Source organism: Ips typographus, linkage group LG2, assembly GCF_016097725.1.
Source record: "Ips typographus isolate SLU linkage group LG2, UJ_Ityp_2.0, whole genome shotgun sequence".
Lineage (NCBI taxonomy): Eukaryota > Metazoa > Arthropoda > Insecta > Coleoptera > Curculionidae > Ips > Ips typographus.
Genome location: NC_138423.1, coordinates 10,131,096 through 10,157,628, shown reverse-complemented (window position 1 = coordinate 10,157,628; position 26,533 = coordinate 10,131,096). Strand labels below are relative to the sequence as shown.

At 33.7% G+C, this 26,533-nt stretch overlaps 1 long non-coding RNA gene across 1 annotated transcript in view; it reads left to right on the top strand.

Annotated features, from left to right (window-relative positions):
• Positions 1 to 26,533, top strand: part of LOC145725108 (uncharacterized) — a 150,293-nt gene that overhangs the window by 100,783 nt on the left and 22,977 nt on the right. The gene's annotated exons all lie outside the window — the stretch shown is intronic.

The following is a 26,533-nucleotide window of genomic DNA, read 5'->3' as shown; positions in this document are numbered from 1 at the left end:
ATAAAGCAACATCGAGAAAACGTAGCATTTCAATATTCTGAACCTAAGTTAAGATCTCGACTGCATAGCACATTTCTCATACTGTTAAATATGGTTCCGGATAGTCCAATTATTAGTCATTACCTTCATTGACACTTGTTCCTAAGTATTCTTCTCTACTAATTCTCCGTTGACCCATAAGTTTTCCTGTTGGTAAACAGATTTTATAAGTTATAAATTTGGTATTTTTGATATTGTAATATGTATAATTATTACACTGTTTCGTACTAGCTTTACTTCGGTCTCCCCCAATACCGGGCTTATGTAAACAAGATCGGCAAATTGGGCATTCATAATATGGTTATAAATTTAGCTTCGAATCACGTATAAATCACCGAACTGTGGAGTCCTCTCCAGAGGGAGGTCACTGATCACTGTGTGTGTGCACTTAGTCGGCGTGGTGAATGCCTTGGGATACAAGGTTAGGGTTCACCCCGGGTAAGCTTATGAGCTCCGTGCACCCTACAAACACCCAAACATTCCCCTTCCATCATGATCTTCGCCGTCTTGGTAATCTGATGAATTTGTAACTTAGCCTAAATAAAGTGGGTGACCTGTGGACTTTTGTGTACTCTTCCTCTGGGCTACCCCTTAACGTAACAATGCTTAAGCCAAGCTCTGTAAATCTTCTATTATTTCGGCAATAAGTATGGTGTCGTCTGCATACCGGATATTGTTAATGGGTATTCCATTAACCTTCTTCTTCCTCCAGTGCACTTTGAATGATTTCTTCTGAATAAAGATTACACCAAGTTGTATTTTTACTCCTACTGAGAGTTCAATATCCACTTTGATAATTTATTAAATTACTGATTATTCTAACATGTTCAATGCAATATTTTTACTTTTAAGCAATTGAATAAGGTGATTATAACAATCTATATCAAATAATTTGTTGTTGACAAGAAAACAGACATGCATCTTTGAGTCAACACATTAAAAGCCTGCTTGGAAGTAGATTGTGCCAAACGTTTGTAGAAATTCCATAAAAAATACATGGGCCTCTACAGGATGTTCCTTAAATGTGGTAAAATACAACTATTCCTAATTTTAAAACACTTCTTCATAGAAATTTCAATTTTGGTACACATTATAAGCTAAATTTTAATTTTGTTTTAGTACAAAATAAAAAAGCGCAATCTCGACTTTGATTCAGAACCTTTTTAAAAAATCATTGTCATATTTTCCTAAGACCAGCACTTTTTCTGTAAGTTGACCAAATGCTTCAGTATAGATAGGTAAACCTTAATTGAATGTTTTTTAAATGTAGGTTTAGAACACAATATTGCACTGACTAATATCCTTTTTATAACAGTGTATTTTGGCTTAGTTTACAAGAATTCAGTATTAATAAGTTTTATTAAACGTAGTGCTCCATATTAGTACCACTGTGCGTCGGTTCTGAAATTTGATATTGACACGTTATAGAGGAAGAGAAGTGGCAATACTACAGTATTATTTATTTTATATCAAATAAGGTATTAAAAAAATAAAAACTAGTTTACAAAATTTTGTTTTTTTTAGAGATCTTCGGAAGTATTTTATTCGACTCCAAATTGCGTAACTTTGCCCCAATTTGAACTTCTTTGTATCTCTTGAAATTACCGAGATTTCCATGGTAATGCTCGCAAAACGGATAACCTGTATATCCACGACCTTGAGCAGACTAATTAAAAATTGGAATCTCATTAACGTGGTTTCATAACAATCGTGCTTTATAGGGTTTGTTTTACGATCTAAACCAAGGGGATCTCTGTTATTTGAAGAGATACAAAGTCGGTTAAGGCAAAGTGGCCCATTTTCCTGCTTTGTAAGATATGGTTTTAAAGTCAGTTTTTTGTCGTACTTGTAGAACGTTCTCACCAAATATGAGTATTCTACCTTTAGAAACAATGGCGATACAGACAATTTTCCATCATAGTAAATACTAATATTTTGCTGAAAAATTTGAAATCGTAGAAAAACTATTATGTTTAGGTATATGACATTATTAACAAAAAAGTTTTAAAATAAATAGAGAATCTAAAAATGTTATAAAAAAATAGGGGGTTCAATTCTGCCACGCCTTTATGAACCACCCTGTATATTCAAAAGTAATTTCAAACTATGCATTTCAATATTCTCTAAAACGTTTGTGTTTAATATTTTTTTGTACTCTTTGGAAACTAATGAGATAATGAACTTTACTCTATAGTTGACTCACACTGTACAAGCTGTCAAGTTTAGAAACTGGGTTTCTTTTACCTTTACTACATCATCAGAACCTACACCTACCGTATTCTCACAATTATTCTTCTATTTTATCACGGTCAAGAATCAGGCCTCTGTGGTGTAAGCAATCTTAAATAATATAGTTCCTTACATTCAGGGGGTAAATTTTTGACATCATACGTTAATTTACATATACGATTAAAATGCGTGTTGTCAAAAGCTTTTTCGCAAACTTGCGTATAATTTTCATACTTTTCTAAAGTTGCGTATGGTCAAAAATAGACTCACTGACAACAAAATTAAAGTGATTAAAACTCGTTTGTGCGAAAGTGAAAATAATAAAGCAAAGAGCGAAAAATAAACCGTAAAAGCATAAACAGTAAGTTCTAATCACCGTTAATTAGTATCCGTACTTAATAGCTTTATTACTGGAAGAAGGGCTAAAGATAATCTAAGTTTTAGTTAGGCGCCAATGAATCTTTACGGAATCTGTTTTACCCCCTCTTTTGAGCCGAGTGGCTGCGGGGGTTGTGTATATCTTAAATAATAACTCTGTCGAAACATTACGTTCACTAGATAAACTGGGGGGATAAAATGTGCCTCAGTCAATTAATATGAATTATAAAGGGTTAGTACTGCGATATGCCGCACTGAGCGGCATTAATTTAGATTGAATAACGGCACGACCGTATGCCTTCGGGATTCAATATGAAAGCCCTCCTCGATTTTTTAATGGTCTCTTTATTGCTAATTTTGCCGCATGTTGTTACCATCAAATAATATTTCAGCCAGAAATTCCAACCTAAAACTTGCATAGTAATTTAGAATGTATTTCTCCGTATACTTTGCAACAGCTGTAATTTGTTTGGTTGTTTTGCTTTTATTCAGACACATTTTGTTCAACTTTTGAAATTAACATGTTTGGTTATTACAGCTATGCAAGGAACTCCTGTACAAATTAATATATTGCAACTAAATTGCGTAATTTTGGATGAATATGATCCGCAGCTGTGTTAATTTATAAAATACGTGTGTGTCGTATACTGTTAAGTTATGTTTAGGTAAAAAGTTTGAGTTGTAAGGGAATGACTCAATTTTCACACAAAAAAAAACAGGTTTTAAATTTCCAACGTACCGGTTAATGTATTATGTATTGTGTAAAATAGTGTGTGTAATTATATAGTGTAACTAAGTTTATGATTACGACTATAAGTAAGAAGCTGGGTAATCCCAGTTTTTTACTTATCCAAGACTTTTACTAACTAACTTATGATCAATTATTAGTAGACATCGTCCGGTATTTTTTAGTAAATAACTTGTTTTAGTAAAGAGAAAGCAGAGAGAGCAGACATTTGAAGTATCTTCTACAACACACAACTTTTTTTGGAAATTACATGACAAAATGTTTGTCTTTAACTACTTTTTCACCTCGTCCTAACCGCCATAGGATTGAACATATAGAAGGTGTTCAAAAAACAAAAAGTGAAACAATTTGAAATTAATGCTATGCTAGCTGTGGCCAAACTTTCGGAATTCTGAACATTGTTGCTTTCTTGTAAAATTTGTGTAACTCTAATCTTTTCCGCAATATTCGACTTTTTTATTTTTTTTTTGTAAATCGCATAGAAACTTTGAAAATATTGTATCTACGGCATTTTTGAGATTTCAGCGACCGTAAAAAGCTCAAAATATTAGTCTTTAACTGCTTTTTGACCTTGTGCTAATGTCAATAGGATTTAACATATTTAGGGTGTTCAAAAAACAAAAAGACAAACAATGTGAAATTAATGCTCTGCCAGTTGTTTACTCGATTCTAAGTGGGTGTAAACCTAGTCTAGTCGGAGCAAAAAATCATTCTAAACATCTCTGCTTTCATGCAGAATTTCTGTAAGTCTAATCGTTTCCAAAATATAATACTAACTTTACTTTTTTTTAGAAATGGCACAAAAATTCTGAAAATATTGTATCTTTCTCAAAACCGTAAAAATTCTCAGAAAGTTTGTCTTCAACTGCTTATTCACCTCGTGCTAATCACATTAGAATTGAACATATACAGGGTTTTAAAAAACAAATCAATTTACTTGTATTTGTTAAAATTGTACTCCAAAAATCTAGTTGACGCTTTCTAAACTGCATTTCTAAATGGTGTTGAACAAAAACTCCATTTCATATAAATGATATCTCTTATCAAATTTCGCCACGTCATTTTTCTGGATTTAGAATGACGAACCATTATTTACATTCTAACGCTTGTCTACTATACATATTGCGTTGGCCTAGAAAAGTGGTAAACAAAGGATGAGAAACAAAACCCAATTCCAGTTTGCAGTTAGTCTGTAACTGGCCTTTTTCCATTTCTCCTCGAATTCCCTACCAGTGAAAATCTTGGACAAATAATATTCGAGTTGCAACATTCAGGCCCGGTCTAGCCCGGTCCGCTTTTAAGTATCAATATAAAAATTCTATATAATCTCTCTAGCAAGGATTTTAAAAGCACAATAAATGAAATTTACGAGACGGCCAAGTCTAAAACGCGACATAAAGCATTCGAGGCATAAAAAATTACATCCCGAAGAAAATAGAGTAAATACATTTTCAGTTCGGATGTTTCTTTTGTGGGGCTGCCAACTGCCGACACAGAATGGTCAAACTACGACGTTACTTTAAGAGTTTTATTCACTCCCAGACAATAAAGACAATCATAATCGGGGATGTCTTTGACTTGTTCTTTTATGAAATTTTGATTTTGTTCAACTTTATTAGTTAACTTGCCACAATATTAACTTTAGACCACTTAGAAAAAAAACCCAAAATGGAAATTCTTTTACAGTGAATGTGAATACTAACATGAATTTGTTTATACATATTTAAACTAAAATGTGTTGCCTCAGTATATCCGTAACAGAGTGGAAGTTTTAAAGACATTTATAAGTATACTACCTACTAGAAATTGCGCAGATTTTGTATTTATACAAAGATGTAACTCTGTAATCAACTGCATATATTTGTTTTGTATAGGACTGTAGCGAATTCAATATTATTGTATTCCATATCAACGTACTGTTACTTTAATAGAGAATAGAAGTTAGTTAATCTTTTAACATACCGAACTTAAAAACAAGAAATAAAAAGCTAAAAGATGCTTTTTTTGCTCTAAAACGGGGAATGTGTTGCAGTAAGGGCGATAGTGTGTATCGAGAAAGACATGCCGCAGTCCGGGGCGTCAAGATTTATAGGTTCCTAAGAACGAGCAAGGCCAGCGAAATCTCGGCTCTGGTTACGGTCTTGTTGACCGCTTTTGATGACGTGACAATGAATTATTAAACCTATTAATTACGAGTTTCACGTGGATTTGGACTGGCCTCCTACAACGCAAGTTACCCTATTCCTCTTTGCCAGCGAAGATCTTCCAGATAACGGATAAATGGGGGATGTACGAAAATTCTTTGTTAGGTTAAATTAGAGATAACACAAGAAGATAAAGATAACACTAAAACCAGTTTATAGTTTACCTAATTGAGATAGTCACAAAATTTTGCATCCAAGTCATAGATTATCATGAAGTTAGGTAAATTTAAAAGTTAACCAAACTATATTACGAAAACGAGACGTTTTGGAACATTTTGTTATTCAGATTTTTGTATCATTTGTTAAGAAATTTTGCAAACCAAAGTTTGAAGCATGTTATATAATCAGCGGAAAATTGACCAAAGCAATGAAATGTAATGCATATTTTATGCACTTTAGGGATTGAAAGTGCACTTTTAACTAAACTATCAGTAATACGAGGTCAATCAGTGGTTACTATTAATTTTGTGAATTTTAATTTTTAGTTTCTCTCATTTTAAAGTGCATAAAATAGTACACCAGGTGTCCAAGAGCACCCTGGACATAGGAGATTAACATGGGAAAATGATTTTAATTTTTTTGCGCCTGTACGGTTCATTTAATGGAAAAACGCTTTAGATAAAAGTTGTAGAGCACATTTTCGGCTATCAACTTGTATTTTTTTTAACAGGTACCGTAGATTTGACCATTAAGACACAAAACGGATCTAAAATTCTGAAATCTGAAAGTTTATATCCGGCCGTGCTACCAACCTTTCAAAATCATAACAAATCGCCATCAGTCCTTCTGTAATCAAAACATTCAAAACAAGTTTATTTTGTAATAATTTTGAGTTACTACGCACATAATGGAAAGAAAATAAAAATAAATCGTGATAAAAATACTTTATCAGTAGCCACAGTCCAAAAATCTGGTAAATTGCATTTATAACCTCATTCAATGTCTCTACTCAACTTATTTACTTTGTAGCAAAATTCTTTAAGAAAACACTGGTTTTGCTTGCAAATATTTAATGAGGACGACCGAATCACCTATCTCAAGCCTCTTCATAACACTAGAAAACGATTTAAAGTGATAAAAACAATGGACTAGGAAGGCCTGCAGATGTATGAAGATAAGTCGCTTTACTATACAGGGACCACAAAAGAGGGCAAATACTTCCCTCAACAGTGATGCAATTTAGTGACTGATAGTTTTATTGTATCCTTCTGTTTTGTAGGGTTGTCAACATACCATAGTGTTTAAGTGGTTTTATATTGTATGATGTTAAAAAAAAGGCATTTTTTATAACTGATTATCAATGGTTGTTCCCTAGTTCTACAGGGTAAGGTAAGTACTGATATTTAATTAGCTCTATTAGTTAACTTAAACATCATCCACCTACAAGGATACTTGTAAAATGTTTACTAACCAAAAATAGTTTATTTGCAAGTAATGTGTAACACGAGTTCACATTAGATTGGTAAAAATATGTCCTGTGAAATAGTGTATTGAATTGGAAGCAAGTTGTTTCTCTTTAGAGACTTTCAATCACTACATTTCACCTACCTTTGCTAATTTGGAACTCCACTATTATCCAAACAAACATTAGCTTAGTAAGACAAAGTTGTTTTTAGCATAGCTTGTATGGTGAAAGGTTCACCCACTCACACTCAATCTGTGGAACAATCACTGTTTTGGTAAGACCAGTTTTCTTTGCCACCTATTGTACCTGTGTAGCTTTTCACTTGAAGAAAATGTATACTGTACCTTGAACTGTGAATAAATAATTAATACAAACGTTCAGTGTACAAAGTCTTATTTGGAACAATTGAGTGTGTGGAAAAAAGAACACAATTAAAATGTTAATAAACCTATAATAGCAGCTCATGTAGGTAGCTCAACTAAAAAGTTGGTTTTTCGTTAATACCTACCCATATACAAAAACTTTTGTCACCTGACTGATAATTTGACTGTGTAAGTCTATATTCTGTTCCTAGAAGGGCTTTCTCAGAGGTTTTATAGCCAGTTTAAGATTATTCACATTTCACAGTCAGATCAAATTTTGAGATTTAAGTCAGATATCAACACTGAATCATTTTAGGTTTTAGTTGCACCACTGATGAAGACCCTCACTGATGATAGTCCATGAAGTTAAGCACATTGAAGCTAAATCACATCACTTTTGAAGGAAGTATTTGGCCCCTTTATTGTTGTCCCTGTACAGTAGGAAACTTATCTTCAAAGATCTGGCTTCACTGTTTTCATTACTTTAAATCGTTTGGTAGTGTTATGAAGAGGCTTGAGATAGGTGATTTGGTCATCCTCATTAAATATTTGCAAGCAAAACCAGTGTTTTCTTAAAGAATTTTGCTACAAAGTAAATAAGTTGAGTAGAGACATTGAATGAGGTTATGAATGCAACTTACCAGATTTTTGGGCTGTGGCTGCTGATAAAGTATTTCTATTACGATTTATTTATATTTTCTTTGCATTATGTGGGTAGTAATTCAAAATTATTACAAAATAAACTTGTTTTCAATGTTTTGATTACAGAAGGACTGACAGCGATTTGTTATGATTTTGAAAGGTTGGTAGCACGGCCGGATATAAACTTCGCTTGGCGCGAGATTTAAAATTTCCGAATTTTAGATCCGTTTTGCGTTTAATGGCCAAATCTACGGTATTGAAAAACCAACTTTTATTTAAAGCGTTTTTCCATTAAATGAACCGTACAGGCGCAAAAAAATCAAAACCATTTTCCCATGTTAATCTCCTATGTCCAGGATGCTCTTGGACACCTGGCATATACAGGGTAATTCAAATTCGACCCTCACCATTGGGATCTCAGAAACCATGAGAGATACGCGAAAGTTTAAATTGGGGCAAAATTGCGCAATTTAAAGCTCAACCAAATGCTGTTTTAAAAATTTCAATTTTCCGAGTACTTCCGAAGATATCCGAAAAAAACTGAAAATTTCATTTTTTGTTTTTATTTATTTCTAACCATGTTTGAAGAGATATCCGAAAACTAAAAGCATCTTTTCATTGCCACTTTTTCCTACCTATTCAATGATGGATTCAAATTTGCCACACGACGTTTCGTTTTTTGTCAGTCATCATCAACTTTCTTTTTTCTTATGGGCGCCATTTTGGATTTTTAGCCCACCAAATAGTACATTTTATTCTGATTTTAGTGATGTATAATAACTTATAATTTGCTTCATAAATAACAAAATAATTCAATAAAAACTATTTTTACTTTATCTATTGGCTTTGAGTTAATGGGCCGTTTTATAAAATGTCATTATTTGACAGTACTTGTCAAACACGATAATTCGGACGATTATTAGAGCGTCAATCATAGTTAAAAATGTATCTAGAAAAGAAACCCCCGCAGAAAATGTTATTATTATACAAGCATTGCTGAACTATTTAGGTTAATCAGAAAAAGAGATTTGTTAGCATTATCTCTAACTTAAAAGGCTCATTTATGTTTCCAAGAGAAAGATCATCATTTTAGGAACTTCATTTTTTGCCAAATTTCTATGTTTTAAAATGTTAAGTGCAAGTTTATAGTTATTTATACAGCAAGTGACTCGTCTTCGACTCGGATGATTTTTAAAACCACTCTCGCTCATGCTATTTGTTAAAACAAATTACTTAGAAACTCGTTTTTCCGAATTTTTCCGGAAAAATTAAATGCACTAGGGATATTACCCCCGAATAAACCGGTTTAAGTCACATGTACACCTTTGTGACTAAGTATGTTCAGGCCAATTGCGTGTGACAAGTACTACCAAGTAATCTTCATAAAACGTCTCATTAACTCAAAGCTAACTAAGGTAAAATAAGTTTTTATTGAATTATTTGGTTATTTATGAAGAAAATCATAAGTTATTATACATCACTAAAATCAAAATAAAACGTACTATTTGGTGGGCTAAAAATCCAATATAGCACCCATAAGAAAATAGAAAGTTGATGATGGCTGCCAAAAAACGAAACGTCGTGTGGCAAATTTGAATCCATCATCGAATAGCTGGAAAAAAGTGGCAATGAAGAGGTGCTTTTAGTTTTGGAATATTTCTTCAAATAAGGTTAGAAATAAATAAAAACAAAAAATCAAATTTTCAGTTTTTTTCGGATATCTTCGGAAGTACTCAGAAAATCGAACCTTTTAAAACGGCATTTGGTTGAGCTTTACATTGCGTAATTTTGCCCCAATTTAAACTTTCTCGTATCTCTTATAGTTTCTGAGATCCCAATGGTGAGGGTCGAATTTGAATTACCCTGTATAAACCTCGTGCCCAAAGTGTTCTAATCTAATCCCTTGCGAATTGTAACCTTTTATCTCGGGATTAAAAGCGGCACTTTAGTCCCTAGATTTATAATATACTATTTTGTCATTAATATAGCTAGAGTTCAGCTCATCCTCAATAACTGAAATCAGTTCTTCTTTGACTGCACTGTGTAAAGCGATTGTTTCAGTTGAAAACACCAAAAAGGAGAAATTAATCAAAAGTTGTTAATAATTTCAATGAATAAAAAAACTCTGTCAACATCAATGAAGAATAATGTTTGATTTATTATTATTTTTTAATAAGTTTTGAAGGGACTTTAGAATTACGTCTTAAAATCTTAACTAATTTTTCCATTGAACACTTATTCTAAAAATTTCAAGATTTTGCTTGCTAAAAATCTAGTGTTGTACATTTTCAAAACGTTAAATCTTGTGTGGTAAACAATAGGAGTTTAATCAAATTAAAAAAGGTGGAAAATTGATAAATTGGAGATAATAAGCAAAGCCACTAAACTCACCAAGTTATGGCACTTAAAATAGTACAAAAAACAAGTGAAAAAAGCTCTTTACACGACTAGTTAGTCAAGTTCATGTTAAAGAAAACTTTAATCGAACTAAGTAGAGGTACTAACGGTTGAATATTCGCTAATATGAAACAGCTAGTTTTATTAACCAAGACAGCCAACACCAAACCAAAACGTCAACCCCATTTTGAAACAGTTAAATGCAACGATTTATATCTAAGTATCATCCGCTTTGACATCCCAAAAACCTAGTTCGGTTCGATTTAATCCAAAAGGCAAATTCGCCCTGATCACGAATAGAATATTTATCATTGCTTGGCTTGCGGTCCTTTTTACAGACTGAAAAAGGCGATATAAGAACTAACGAGCCGTAAAACAAGAACCGCAATCGGCGAATTCTCACCGTTTTAGAAACGAAACAAGGATTAATTGATCGCGGACGGGATCCATGAAAGGGGAATCATTTCGATAGTCCGAATTGCAAATTGAATGACTGTTCGTAGTGTTGTATTGGATCTGTAAAGTGTTGTAATTTTCTATCGAGGATTTAGAAACTCTGTATCTACTGTTGTTTGCAGTGTGCCCTGTTTAAAATGGCATACCAAACTACAACAGGGTGGATAATCGGAGGAGATTGTGAAATATAATTAATCAGTGTTGGAGCAGAAAAAACTTACTCTTGTTGACAGCAGTGGTAAGACACTAAAAAAAGCTCCATTTAGTTGCTCTATTTTACTGGTGGTTTCCTTCCTAGGGAAGAAAAGTGCCACCAGTGGAAAACACACTGTTTAAAGACAGTTTGTCACTTTCTTGACAAATTGACAAACATATCTTTAGTAACAACACCTTCTTTTTCAGCCAAGTATTAACATAGTATTAGTAAAATTAGATGCGCATCTCTGGAGTAAACTGCTTTTTGCACCCTTGAACTTCAAATTGTTCGCGGAAGCGAAAGTTGCACCATCCTCCCTAGTTGCGCAACTAACTATTGATGTAAAACGTGACAATCAAATCTAAAAACAACAATGAACACCTCATGTTTGCTCTTTATTCTCAAAATCAACCCGACATGCGTTACGCACACAAATTGGCAATTAAATTTAAATAAATATTTTCTCTGCATTATTTTGGTTTTATTAATGATTTTAACATTTCAAATTCACTTCTGCAGTTGGTGAAACGAGTAGACAAAAAAATTATAGATTTGTCGTTCGTTTCGCAGCAAATTAACCAGCAGAACGAAATTAAACGAACTGGGGCATTTACGATGTCATTCCGATTGATAATTTCATGGAAACTAGCCAGCCATAAGCTAAAGCAAATTGAAACGTTCGCTTTGTTTTACTTGTATGAATAGTTCGAAAATGAACAGACATTTCAGTATAGTGGCATAATCATACACATATAAATAACACGAAATTCCGCTCCTAACAGTGAGACAAATTCTATTTAACTAAAGTTAATTGGATAAAATGAGGTGTTTTTGACCAACAAAACTGTTTAAACGGAGATTCTTTCCGCTTTGCCTCAAAAGCAATTCAAAGTTGAATGTTTCAAACAGCTTTCCTAAATTTAACAGCAAAATAAAAATCCACTTCACCAAAGCCTAATTATACCCTTTTCCACATAAAGCGACTAGCTGAAAGAATTAAATTTGTTATTTTCACTCTAATTTGTAGGAAAAAAAGACTTAAACTGGCCGGACTATTTTCTTCTATTTACTCCATTAACATCCGGGTTTGCATTTTTCGCAAAGTGCAGCGGCACGAAATCGGCCATTCCGCTTTAATAAAGATAAAGAGAAGCGTACAATGAATATACAATTTAATCTAAGTGGAAGAAAAACTCAATTAAGACCCGGCTACAAAGAGTTTAATCTTGTGTTAATATTGTGTCTGAATATTTACGACCTTTTAAGAATACACCCGTAATTATTTGGGACTTTGTCGGGACTGCTGAAATATTAGACAGTTGAGTGTTTGAAGAAGACACAAAAAAAGAAGGCAGAACCTTAAAGAAAACCCCTGCGGAGTTGCCTTTTAAGTTGAAAAGGGGCACGGAAGCCTGTTTTGGTTAATTAAATCAAAATAATCCGTAGGTACCTAAATATTAAAAATAGTTCGAATAGATGTTCCGAAAAACTTATTAGGAATCAGATATTTAAATTTAAAAAAACACGTTTATGTGTTCACACAATAGACCATTATTAAGCATGAAATTTATATGCTTAGTCAGCATGTTCTCGGGCGCCTGCAACAAGAACCCAATTAATTGATCCGGAATCCCGCTAAGTTTCGAAGGCAAATTTATTTCGGTCGTTCAATTGCTGCCACTTTCGGTACGGAAAACTAATCGACGTTTTTTTAAGGTTTGGACGATTGAAAATTTTCGGTTTCCAATCTAGAAATAGCTGGTTTGCGGTTGAAGCAAAATGCGCTTGCGGCTACCAAATGACAGCCAAACATTTTCTCGCATCGTTTTAGAATATTAAGTATCAAGAACAGTAAGTAAGATTTACTGATTGATGACAGAGTTTGGAGGCTGAGCGAACGTCGCCTCCAATTTGTCTGAGATCAGTAAAGCTGTTACTGTTCGTGATGCTTACACTAGTTTTTGTACGATTTCACCAAAATCATCCTAATTATTAAATAAAATGAAAATATTCTAACCAATTTTCTTTAATCCTGAACGGTAAGTATAGTAGGTATAAGTCGAACAAAAACGTATTTTTTACTGTTTTTTAGTAAAATGCATAGTTTAACGTGTAGACAATACGTGTGAATAAACTGTACAGGGTGCTGCATTTTCGATGGTTTTACGGGGTACAGAGAAAACGGTAATAGATAGAAACAAAGTAGCATACGTGTTCTGATCTCTTTTTCTGAGCTGAGATGGCTGGCGAAAAGTGGGCGGCGCAAACTTCTTTTGTTTCAAAGATACGGGGGGCTAAGTTATCAAAAAAGGAAAAACGGTTTCCGGTAGAAGTTTTGACGTAGAATCCAATGGCGTAGTCAGTTTTTTTCTATTACGTTTAATTTCTGACATATGACAGTAAGTTATACTTTTTTAAATGGAACACCCTATATATTTTTAGTTCATTTAATTCCGATGATTTTTACTTTTTCAACGGTGTATTAAAACATATAAGTTTGTAAACGTTAATCTTGGTAATTAGAAAAAAATCGTTTCCTTAACAAAAAAGTGCTAAATAATATGTATAAAAATACCCACAGTCGAAACAAAATTTGGCTATGTTCTTATTAACATGTTACATGTCGTTTGTAAACAGTTTTTTCAACTTCTACCTTCAAAATAGTAGAAAATGGAAATGGCCACTTTTCTTATTAAAGTGACGGTAGAACTGTTTGTACCTTAGATTTTTAATAAGATTTATTAAAAATATTTAATTTTCTGATGTGTTAGTTTATATGATTTCCAATTTTGTTTGGTATTTTAGATATTGGCCTTTTTTTAGCTTAGTAAAGGTCTTTTTTTAAAATAACAGGATTAACCTCTACAAACTTATATCTTGTAATACACCGTTGAAAAGATAAAAATCAACAGAATTAAATGACGAAAAAATATATAGGATGTTCCATTTAAAAAAATGTAACTTACTGTCGAAACTAAACGGAATAGAAAAGAGGTTCAAAAATTACCAATTTTCGAAAACCCCCGTATCTTTGAAACAAAAGAAGTTTGCGCCGCCCACTTTTCGCCAGTCATCTCAGCTCAGAAAAAGAGATCAGAACACGTATGCTACTTTTTTTCTATCTATTACCGTTTTCTCTGTATCCCGTAAAACCATCGAAAATGCAGCACCCTGTACAGGGTGGGCCAAATTGGACGTGTTTAAATGGAAAGTACTCTTATTAAAAGAGATAGGCCAAAACTGATGTCGGTGTCTGAAGCTGAAATTTAATACAAAACTTAATGACGAAAACCGTTTGACAGGTATAGAGGTTCTCAGAATTCGCACTTTTCTTCAAAACTTACAGGTGCATTATTTTTTATTACTAAAAATACATTTCAAAGCCAATTAAAATTATTATTTCGTTCAAATCATGAACGAAATAATAAAAGACGTTAAAAACGCGGGGCATGGTTACAGAACTAACAAAGCTGCAGAGACTACTTCATCAAATCTACCTGACAGCGAAACGCTACAATATGTCGATTGCGATAAACAAGACAAAATCACTAGTTGTAGCAAAAGAACCTAGAAGATGCAAACTAGCTGTTAACGACGAAATAGTCGAACAGGTGATGTCCTTCAGATACTTAGGGGTAGAAATAACCGCCCATCAAGACAGGAGATCTGAGGTAAAGAATCAAATAGATAAGGCTTCTAGAATAGCTGGATGTTTGTGAGACATTATATGGACACCAGCAGAACCAAGAGCATCACCCGAACGGCAGAGATGAGAACGCTCCAAAGTATCACGGGACACTCGCTACGTGACAGAATACCCAGCCAAGAAATAAGACGAACCTGCGAGATACAGGACATTGTAAGACTGACAAGACAGAGACAGCGAGAGTGGAATCAACACATCAACAGAATGAAAGATAATAGAATTGCTAAAATTGCGAGAGACGGAAAACCACACTCTAGAAGACCGCCAGGCAGACCACCAAAGAGATGGAGAGATAGCTGGATGTCGACGCCGCAAGAAACTCCTTAAAGCTGGAAAAACAGGCTGAAAGCCTATTTCAAGAAGAAGAAGAACCAATTTTTACAGCAATTTTTTGCGTAGAATCCAGTAGTGTAAATAGTTTATTTCTATTAGAAACGGTTTTTGAGATATGCACAAAAAAAATCGTTAAAAAGAAAAAAATTTGAAATATCAAGTGTTTATTATGTCATTATAATGGTAATTTTAAAATCTCTTCAAAAATTAAATAAAATACAGGGTGTTCCATTTAGGAAAACAATTATTTTTATGTGCGTATCTCAAAAACCGTGTCCAATAGAAAAAAACTATTTACACTACTGGATTCTACGCAAAAAGTTGCTGTAGAAATATATTTTCAGAAATAAAAAACTTAAAAACGCCGATTAAATGACGTGACTTTCAAGTAAGTGAATGTAGTATTGACGCCGCTCTCTGTGTAGTTTTGTCGTGCACAATAAGTGCTGTGTCGTCTGCGTTGTAGTAATGTGTAGGCCGTTTTGTCAATTTGGTTTTTGTCCTGTTTGTTGTGGTTGTATATGTCGTAACAGTAGATATTTTACAGAAAGGGTGAGAGAGGTGATCCTTGCGGTAAGCCCTGTTCGGGGAGGAGGAAAAGGAAAGCGTATTGTCTATGCGAACTTGAATTTACCTGTTTTCTAGTAGGTTTCTAACTGCGAAAAGTAAGTATTTTGGTGTCGTTTTTTTTTTCTGTATAGAAAACATATTATCGTTCATTAATTAACCCTAAATTTTCAACGTGAATACTTCTTTTATGATTATAACCTCAAAACTACTACAGCACGTAAAAAAAAGTTTAAAATTGTTATCTAAATTATGCAAGTTACAAAGTGAGCTTAAGCTCGTTTACCGGATGAGTACTATTTACAGTGATGCTTACACGGACTCGCCCTAAAACGTTACGTTTTTTTTTAATAAGAGGAAAGCATGTAATAACATTTTTTAAACACGAAAACAGCCAGGTCATTTACCGGTTTACAGGGCAGTTTATTCTAGAAAACTGCTCTAAAACTAGCCGGTCAGTGCATTTGGCGCGTTTTTCAACTCTCTCCGGGAGCGGACCGTTCGCTTCGTCGGCTACAAGTTGCGAAAATTTGTTCTCCTAAAATTCAATTTCGGGTTTAGAAATTCTTTTATAAACTACCGACCGTGTTCGTTATTGGAAAGTTTATTGCAAAAATAGAGCGGGAATATGCGGGCGAAAACAATATACCTCGCCCAATAGTCTTTTTGCGTAATTAGAGTTTCTAATTTAAAAGAGTTTGTGATTATTTAGAGTTGCCTGCTCTTGGAGTTTTTATTCATAACAACTCAGAGTTACTTTATGTATGTTATTTTGCAAAATACAAAGGAATCTATTTGTAAATAAACCAAACTGAAAAATGAAAGTTAGAGATATTCAGCATTGAAATCATCATGGGCGTTATAGGGAATATTGAAATCTTTATACACTGTGTCCATAAAGTATGGAATAAATTCGATTAAAATTTAGGAAATTTTCTTTCAGAAAAATGCTCGGACATGTATGTTATTATTTTTACCTACGACCTCAGGGTAAATAGCTATTTACGCATAGTTTTCCGTTACCTAATAAACCTCTTTACGCATAGTTGTAAAAAAAACGCACAACTGTAAAAAAAGCGCACAGTTTTAAGATCGGCCACAAACTATCGCTCTAATGCTGGAAAAAATTGATTTTGTTTTCATTTCTTCCTTTATCAGAGTATATTACATGGAGATCATCGTGTAATGCATTGTTCATACAGTTTTAAGTAACTACCGCTTCGTCTAGAATATTATCTGCAATAGCAAACACATCAAGTAATATTACTGAAAGTTTTCCCTTTCTTCTTAATAACTTTAATGTCACCATAAATAATTATTTTAAGAACAACACTAATAATTATTTATGTAACAGGATTTGTGAATTTTTTTATTACGTTATTATTTTTTTCTTTAGTGGCATAATACCTATGATTAGTACAAATATGATGTCAATACGTTGAAAATATACTTTTTTAATGAAAAGTTACTCTGAATTATATGAATTGCGAAAACTGGACTTTCCATTTGGTCGTAGGTAAAGTATAGTACGTCACACGTGCTCTAAGGTATTGTACGCACTCATGGAATTATACACTCTCGCTTTGAGCGTAACTTTTTCCATATCGTGCGTAAAATGCATCTTACAGCACTAGTTACGTAATATACTAGCTACGACCTCAGTGTAAATAGCTAATTTTTCCGTTACGTAATGACCCTTTTTAGGCACAATTGTTGTTTGCTATTGGATATACAGGGTGTCCGGAAAATACGTGTACAACGTTTGACGACAGACTCCTGACGTCAAAATATGTCGATCTAAGCCGACTTAGTTATATCCAAAATTGTCTCGTTTAGCCGGTAGAGGGCGTCAAAAATTTGTAAAAATATTAGTTTTTTACTAAATTACGTGAAAACCTGCTAATGGATTTTAATGAATTTTAGTATGTAGACTAATACTCTAAAATGACGTTTTCTAGTAGTATAGTCACCGGCTGTAAATAAGTGGAAGTGTTATAAAAGTGATATAATACGTCAACATTTCTCCTCATTTTTTATATGAACGGCGTTATGACAACCCAGATATTTTTGTCGAGTGACCGGAAGTATTTTGAAGCTATTTTACCTCTTTAATATTTCCCGGTGGATGAGCTGTTTCGCCAGAAAAAAAAAATTTACAATTACCTGCATACATCAAAGTAGGTATAATAAAGTTGAAATTATTTATTGTAAGAAACTAAGTAAACCAAAAACATTACTTAAGCAAATGTGTAAAATGACCGCCATCTTGCTGAATACACAATACTCTTTAAGAAATGAAATTGTACCCAATATTTTTACGAATTTTTGACGCCCTCTACCGGCTAAACGAGACAATTTTGGATATAACTAAGTCGGCTTAGATCGACATATTTTGACGTCAGGAGTCTGTCGTCAAACGTTGTACACGTATTTTCCGGACACCCTGTATAGGGTAATTCAGGTTTTAATACACAAATTTTAACCACGTATTCTACGTCCAAGAATAATATTAGATTATTTTTACTTCAAATATCGGTAATTATTTCGGGAAAAGTTTATTTAATTTTCCAGGTTTTTACGATTCAACGTGTATTTTTTTTCTCTTACATTAGGACCACCTTAATGGATTCTTTTACCTCTAATTACTTTCTTGAGACGCAATACAATTTTCTCAATGAAAAGCAAAGTGTCCTCTCGCAATTGAACAACTACCTAACGAGAACCTCATTGCCATTGTTTTCGTCGTCTTCGATGCCCTTTATTTGTAACCACTTAGGTAATCGATTGCTCCCAGTCACGTATTCAATCTAATCATTCGACGTGCTTTAAAGGCCACTAGAATTACCTCATTTGCCGATATTGATAGTTCCTGCCGCTAAATGGGTTAAATTAAGTATACGAACTTTAAGTCGCTTTAAATTCGAATAAACGAAGCTTGACAATGGACCAAAAAGGAGAAGCAAAATAAAACAAAACCGGAAGTGGCCATTGTGTTTTCTCGTCTGATAGACAAAGACAGAAAATTAATACTCATCAGCTGTTAGTGCGTGTCCAGAAACTAAAAGCGTGTCGACGGCAATTTGTCATTTTCCAAAAGCGACGACGGAGCAACATTTGCCAGAATAAATGCTCCATTCAATACGAAACAGAGCCGCTTCTTTCGGTTTTGGCGTTTCGGAGACAGTTATAAATTCTCCACTATAATCGGGGCCTAGTTCCCTGGAGTGGAATTTCCATTAATGCAATTCCGCCTACTATATTTCTTTTTCTTTACGAAAGTATAACGTATGTATGCTTTAACTAAAACTAGTGGTTGCTATCAAATATTTATGTAGAAGTATTGTTACGGTTCAATTTCTTCATTAACAACTTACTTGATTTTGACTTAATTTAACTTTGCTATAGGGATTTTTAAATTTTTTAAGAGTTTAATTTAACTATAAACTGTGTTTTCCCTGACTGCACTTTCAAACTACGTTTCTGTCAGTTTAAACTTTAACACCGCTTTTCTCTCCAACTGTACCACATTTTGTAGTAGAAAAGGGTTGCTGCAAGCGGTTTTTACAGGCCATTTTTTCCTTTCAAACTGTGTTTCTGACAGTTCAAATTTTCGTACCCTTTCTCCCTGATTGTACCAAATTTTGAAGTGTTTTCAGGTTTTTTAGATAATAAATTTAATGAGGATTCCCAAAATGTGCTTAAAACTGTAATTTTTTACTGCAAGTGGTTTTTACAGGCCATTTTGTCCTAATTGTACCAAATTTTGAAGTGTTTTTTCAGGTTTTTTTTTAGATAATAAATTGAATGAGGATTCCAAATATGTATGTGCTTAAAACAGTAATTTTCTTACTGCAGGTGGTTTTTACAGGCCATTTTGTCCTTTCAAACTGTGTTTCTGACAGTTCAAACTTTCGTACCGTTTTTCTACCTGATTCCAAAAGCTCAATTCAGAGGATCCTGAAGAAACATAAATTTCACCCTTTTTCATTTAAATTAGTGCAACACTTAAAAGTGGTTGACTTTCCGAAGAGAGTTGTTTTTAGTGAGGTTTTGTCACTATGGAGATGAATTGTTTTTGAATAATACTATTTAGAGCGACGAGGCCAAATTCACTAAAAATGGAATGTTCAATAGACATAATTCACACTACTGGTGTGACATAAATCCACACGTAATTAGAAAGAGAAATTTTCAAGAAATCTGGAATTTTTATAATAAAAAATGTTTATTCTCAAATAAAACGAAATGGGTTGGATTTAGGTATAGGCAAGTAAATTGAAACTTACAGTAATTTTTAATGCTCAAAATGATTCCGTCATAAAAAATGTGGGTTTCTATTTAAAAAACTTGAGATTTTTCATTTTTTTTAGTGGCAAGTTTATGATTTTTTTTTGACGACCCTGTATACAAATGAGTCATTACGCACCCTCAGTTTAATAAAACGATCCTTTATTTACAATAACCCAAAGTTTCATTGCAAAATGAAATACGGTTTTAACATAGTACAAAAATATGTTGAGCGTTGCAACTGTCACTTTTTTGGAAAAACATCAAATATTTCGAAAACGGCTAGAGATAGGGATAGGGCATTCTATACAAAAGTTGGTCAGAATTTTGTGAGGAATCCAAATATGTAATAATATATAGGGTATTCTATTTAAAATAAGAAAGTTGTGATCGACTTCCGGTATAAACGGAAGTGCAACCATCTTGAAAATTTTAGTTGGATTGGGCATGCCCACATCAGTATCCTGCCAAATTTTCAAAACTCTCCTATTTATACTTTTTCCAATATCAATCGATGTCTTTCGTCGTGGGACACCCTGTATAGATTATGATGATGAGCTTACAATGGAGACATCAACAAAATGCCACAAAATTCTATGCCACCATTTTCTACTCTTTCTATCAATATCATATGTGCGCTTGAGCATATCTGCTTTGTCAACGTATCCCATGTTGGCATTGTAGTCTTTGACGATGTTTGGACATGGTATAGTTTCCTTTTTTCCATCTTTTTGTTTTCGTTCAACAGTCCCTATGACATCAGGCTTATGGAAATTGCTTGCCATCGTAACTACCCTTTTATCTTTCCATTTCATAAAATTAATTCCATCGTCAGTTATTCGCCAATCAACATCGCCTCGTTTCATTTCCTTATCTGTTTTTATATCAACTGGCACACCTATTATACGCTTCGCTCTGATTGTACCACAAGCGTATGTCTTTTCTGAATTTAATTGTCTCGAGAGAGGTAGGGAGGTAAAGTAATTATCAAAATAGACCATATGATGTCTATTTACTAGCGATCTGGATAAGTCTGTGACCACTCTAGCACCTAAGTGTGCTTCTGCTTTATCAACAATTTTCTGAGGCCCGGACCCATACTTTATATCCTCGCTTTATAGGCTTATTGGGCGATGCTGATGTGGGCATGCCCAATCTAACTAAAATATTTTCAAGATGGTTGCATTTCCGTTTATACCGGAAGTCGATCACAACTTTCTTATTTTAAATAGAACACCCTATATATTATTACATATTTGGATTCCTCACAAAATTCTGACCAACTTTTGTGTAGAATGCCCTATGCCTATTTCTAGCCGTTTTCGAAATATTTGATGTTTTTCCAAAAAAGTGACAGTTGCAACGCTCAACATATTTTTGTACTCTGTCAAAACCGTATTTCATTTTTCAATGAAACTTTGGGTTATTGTAAATAAAGGATCGTTTTATTAAACTGAGGGTGCGTAATGACTCATCTGTATACAGGGTCGTCAAAAAAAAATCATAAACTTGCCACTAAAAAAATGAAAAATTTCAAGTTTTTTAAATAGAAACCCACATTTTTTATGACGGAATCATTTTGAGCATTAAAAATTACTATACTTTTCAATTTACTTGCCTATACCTAAATCCAACCTATTTCGTTTTATTTGAGAATAAACATTTTTTTATTATGCTGCACGGTTGGGATTATCTGGTATTCTAGTTGGTTATGTTTTTGACACACGGTGATATTCTATGGTGATATTGGAGACCTGCAGAGCATGTTAATAACACTAGTTTTGAGTGTTTTGACAACTGCAAATACGCCGTCGCGGTTACGTTATTCAAACCAAGATTACTTAAATCTGTTTATTATTTACGGAGAATGTGATAAAGTTGTGAGTAGAACATGTGAGGTATTTGCCGCTCAACCTCTTTTAAGTGTTGCACTAATTTAAATGAAAAATGGTGAAATTTATGTTTCTTTCAAACTGTGTTTCTGACAGTTCATACTTTTGTACCGTTTTTCTACCTGATTGTTCCAAATTTTGTAGTGTTTTTCAGGTTTTTAGATAATAAATTTAAGAGGATTCCAAATATGTGCTTAAAACAGTAATTTTCTTCGGAAAATCCGATACGTGATCGTAAAAACGGATTTTAAATTCTATGGACAAAATAACGTGTAAGTAATGCTTTTTTGATTAGTAATCAATTAACTTCAGTGCATTCACAAGAACGATGTCTAGCTATTGCTAATCGATGTGTTCCTATGAATGGGGCCATTAGAAAATTTAATGAGGCTACAAAAAATGTGCTAAAATCAGTCATTTTCACAAGCCAAGTGAGTTTGACAAGCAATTTTGTCCCTGACTGTCAAACTGTATTTAAAAGTTGTAAAAATCTGTGTTTAGAAAAGTTTTCATGCAGTGCTCGATGCAAAACGTGTTTCTGAAATTTATGACAGTTATACAGTGTGTCCCGCATTTCATGAGTGACCTACATGTTGATATCCCAGTTAATAATAATACGATTTTCTTTAAATTATCGTGGTGATTGTGTGTCAGAAAAATGAAGTATACTTATGCTCACACTAACTTTACGTGTAGCAGTATTACGAATAATTCACTTGTATGACAAAAACCAAATCAAAATGAGATGACGTAACAATGTCATAGAAAGTGATTGCATTCAATGTCATAAAGATAGAGTTTTTATAGTCATGTTCATGACTATAAAAATACATCATTAATTTTTAATCTTGCTAGCGTTCTTTTAAAAGCTCGTCAAGTTTTTTCAACTACCCACACCCGTCGCGGAAAAAGGCAAAGTTTTTCCCTTAGAACAATTTCAACGTTTACAGCTCATAAATTAGCTCTGTTGTACGGGCATTTAAGGCCCGGCTAGTAAAACTGCAGGCCCTCATTAAAAAGGGCTAATAAAAACGGAGGGGCCAGTTTTGACGAAGATGAGCTTCAAGTCCTGCTGAAACGTGTTCTGTGCAATTTAATGGGGGTCCCCGGAGACAAGACAAAGACGATTACGAAGGGCATTAAGCGACGTAATTACAACGTATTGAATAGTGCGCTAAACATCCCCTGCCACTCTTTGTTCTCGAGTGCGGCACAATGTATGTGTAACGAATATTGCTGTCGGAGTCAGCACTTTGCGGACCCTGTTAGCTCCGTTTTTTCCTTCCAAGATTAACAAAAGCGTTTTGTGTTTAGTGGAAAAGCGACATGAAAGTTTTAGGGAGTTTCTGGCAAACAGTCAAAGTGATCAGAGAAAGGAGTTTCTAATTTTTCATAAAGTAATAGAATAACATATTTTTAGTGGCGGTTCCTGCCACTTTTTAATACTGATATTTTGCTTTTAGAACTGTAACCATTAAGATTTAGTGAAAAGTTTGTTTGGATTATCACACACTTTTTCCCGACATCTTACTTTCAAGAAAAAATAGCAAAATCAATTTTGCGATATAATACAAATTTACGACCCACTACACAACCCATCCAACCAACTGCTCTACGAACGTACAAACATGACCAAAATAACAGACAGACTTATACAACTACAGAACAAATGGAAGAATAATCCAAACAACTGGACAATAATAAACCCACTGTGCATAACAAGACAAACCAGACAATCCCGTTACCTACTACTTTCCCACTGCCACCCTACTAGAACACTTTAACTAAGATTTTTTTTTTTTTTTGTAAATAAATTGTAAATAATTAGAAATAAGTTAACATGTATACTAAAACCATAAAAAAATCCCACTGTAAACATAGGCAGAAAGACCAAGTGGTCGATAGCCTTTTTTCTATCGAAAATAAAGATTGTTTATATATATACAAATTTACGCACCTCAACAGCAACAAAACAGCTTGTTTGTTCATGGACATTAACAAAGCTTTTGACAGTGTCTGGCACAAAGGACTACTTTACAAACTACATAAACTTGATACACCAAAATACTTACTTTACACAATCAGAAATCTACTAGAAAATAGACAACTGCACGTTCGCATAGACAACACACTTTCCTTTCCTTTCAATCCTGAACAAGGACTACCCCAAGGATCACCCCTCTCACCTTTACTTTACAACCTATACTGCCATGACATATACAATCACAACAACAGGACAAAAACCAATTTGACAAAACCGCATACATATTACAATACGCAGACGACACTGCACTTATAGTACACGACAAAACTACGTCAAAAGCAGCGTCAAAACTACAATCACTTACTGACGATACTATGACATGGTTCTACAGATGGAGACTGACCCCCAACGCAACTAAAAACCAACTTTTACTACCAAACCATAGGATCAAAGACGACTCCCCAAACATAACCGCGGACGGCCACATAACTGAACCCAAATATGACGTAAAATACTTGGGCATAATACTGGACCAAAAACTAAAATTTACAAAACACTTAAAAAATGCAAGAACTGAAACTATTAAACGGACAAAACACTTTAGATCACTGACATATAAAAACAAAGGTATTAGCACGAAAACCGCCACACAAAAATACAAATCCATCTGTAGACCAGTTCTAGACTACGGACACTTACTTAGAGCAAACGCTACTGACAAAACTAAAAGATATACTCAGACTACGGAACAGATTGCTCTAAGACTAATAACCAAAATAAGACACCCAGAAAACCCACTACACAACCCATCCAACCAACTTCTCTACGAACGTACAAACATGACCAAAATAACAGACAGACTTATACAACTACAAAACAAATGGAAAAATAATCCAAACAACTGGACAATAATAAACCCACTGTGCATAACAAGACAAACCAGACAATCCCGTTACCTCTTTCCCACTGCCACCCTACTAGAGCACTTTAACTAAGACTATTTTTTTTTTAGAAATAAGTTAACATGTATACTAAAACCATAAAAAATCCTACTGTAAACATAGGCAGAAAGACCAAGTGGTCGATAGCCTTTTTTCTATTGAAAATAAAGATTGTTTATATATATATATATATATACAAATTTACCAGTACAGATTTTATTTTATTTTTTCGTCAAATCACCCTTTCTCCCAAAAAACTGCCTCACCCTAAACTGCTTTTATATAAACTTTTCAACATACCCCTAAATACAATCAAGCTTCAATAAAGATTTTTCTGGATCAAAACATTCGCCTCCAATAACGATTTTGCCATAAATCTGGTAAATAAAATTTATCACAATTATTTCAAACACGTTTTTGTTACAAACATGAATGAGGCTCTAACTGAGAAAAACTATAATTTATTCAGTTACGTTGCGTCACAGTCACCAGCAAAAAACGTATGTTGCTGATCAATGTATGTTTCCCCAATGTTGGCTAAGTTGAGTTTAAGGACAGCTTAGATAAGTTTAGTTTAGACTGTGTTATTTTGCAGCTGCTCTGTCATAGTCAAACCTCAACTTAGCTTGGGTTTTACTTAAAATCGATTTAGAAATGTCGGTGAAAGAGGCATAAATGTGATATGGTTTGATTGTCAAACTGATTATAGTTTTAGGTTAAAACCTAAGTATAGGATCAATCAATAAAAGTTGATATACAATAATTAAACAATCCTTAGAAGGTGTAGAACACTTGCAGAGGCTTCTGACACTCTTTTAATGGATCTAGAAGCTTTTGACAATTTAAAACAATTCTTGGAAAGGTTTAAGACACTTGCAGAACTTTGGCAATTTCTAAATGGTTTGCAGTATTATTTAGAAAGCTCGGGCACTTCAGAATGTACCTAGAGGCCTCTGGTAATTTGAATCAGGAAAGTTAAAGATAGTTGTAGAATCTTCTGGTACTTTTCAGAAAGTTCTGAGTAGCATACAGAATTCTTTGGCATATTTAAAACTGTCCTAGACAATTTAAAACAAGTCTGGGAAGGTTTAAGGCACTTGTAGAGGTTTCTGGCACTTTTTTTTGAAAATTCTCAATAGTATTTAAAGATCTATAAAACTTTCAAAATGGTCCTAAAGATCTCTGACTATTTAAAACAAGTCTGGGAAGGTTTAAGACACTTGTAGACGCTGCTGGCACTTTGTAAAAAGTGTTCAATAGCATTTAGAACTCTATGGAACTTTAAAAATGGTCCTAGAGGCTTCTGGTAATTTAGAACAGCTCTGGGAAAGTTTACAACAGTTGTAGAAGACTGGCATTTTTTAGAAGATTACCAATAACATTTAGAGGTCTATGCAACCTTCAAAATGGTTCTAGAGTTTTCTGGTAATCTAAATCAAATCTAAAACTTTTAACCCTGCAGAAGTCTAGTACAACGGGGTTATTGATTGAATTTAGACCACCCCAATACAAGCTTTATTTTTAGTTTTAGAACAAAACTTTCAATACGAAAGTCTACCATATTCCTAGATGAATCTTATCTATACAGGGTGCCTCAAAATTACGTCGCTAACCAAACTTAACAAAGCAATTTTTACGCAAATTCGTATTCTATAATAATTTCTAGGCTTATTTGACTAATATGTTCGGTATCGATATTAAATTGTTTTTAACTTAACTTTTAACTTAAACCACCCCATTACAAGCTTTAATTTAAAGCCATGTCTG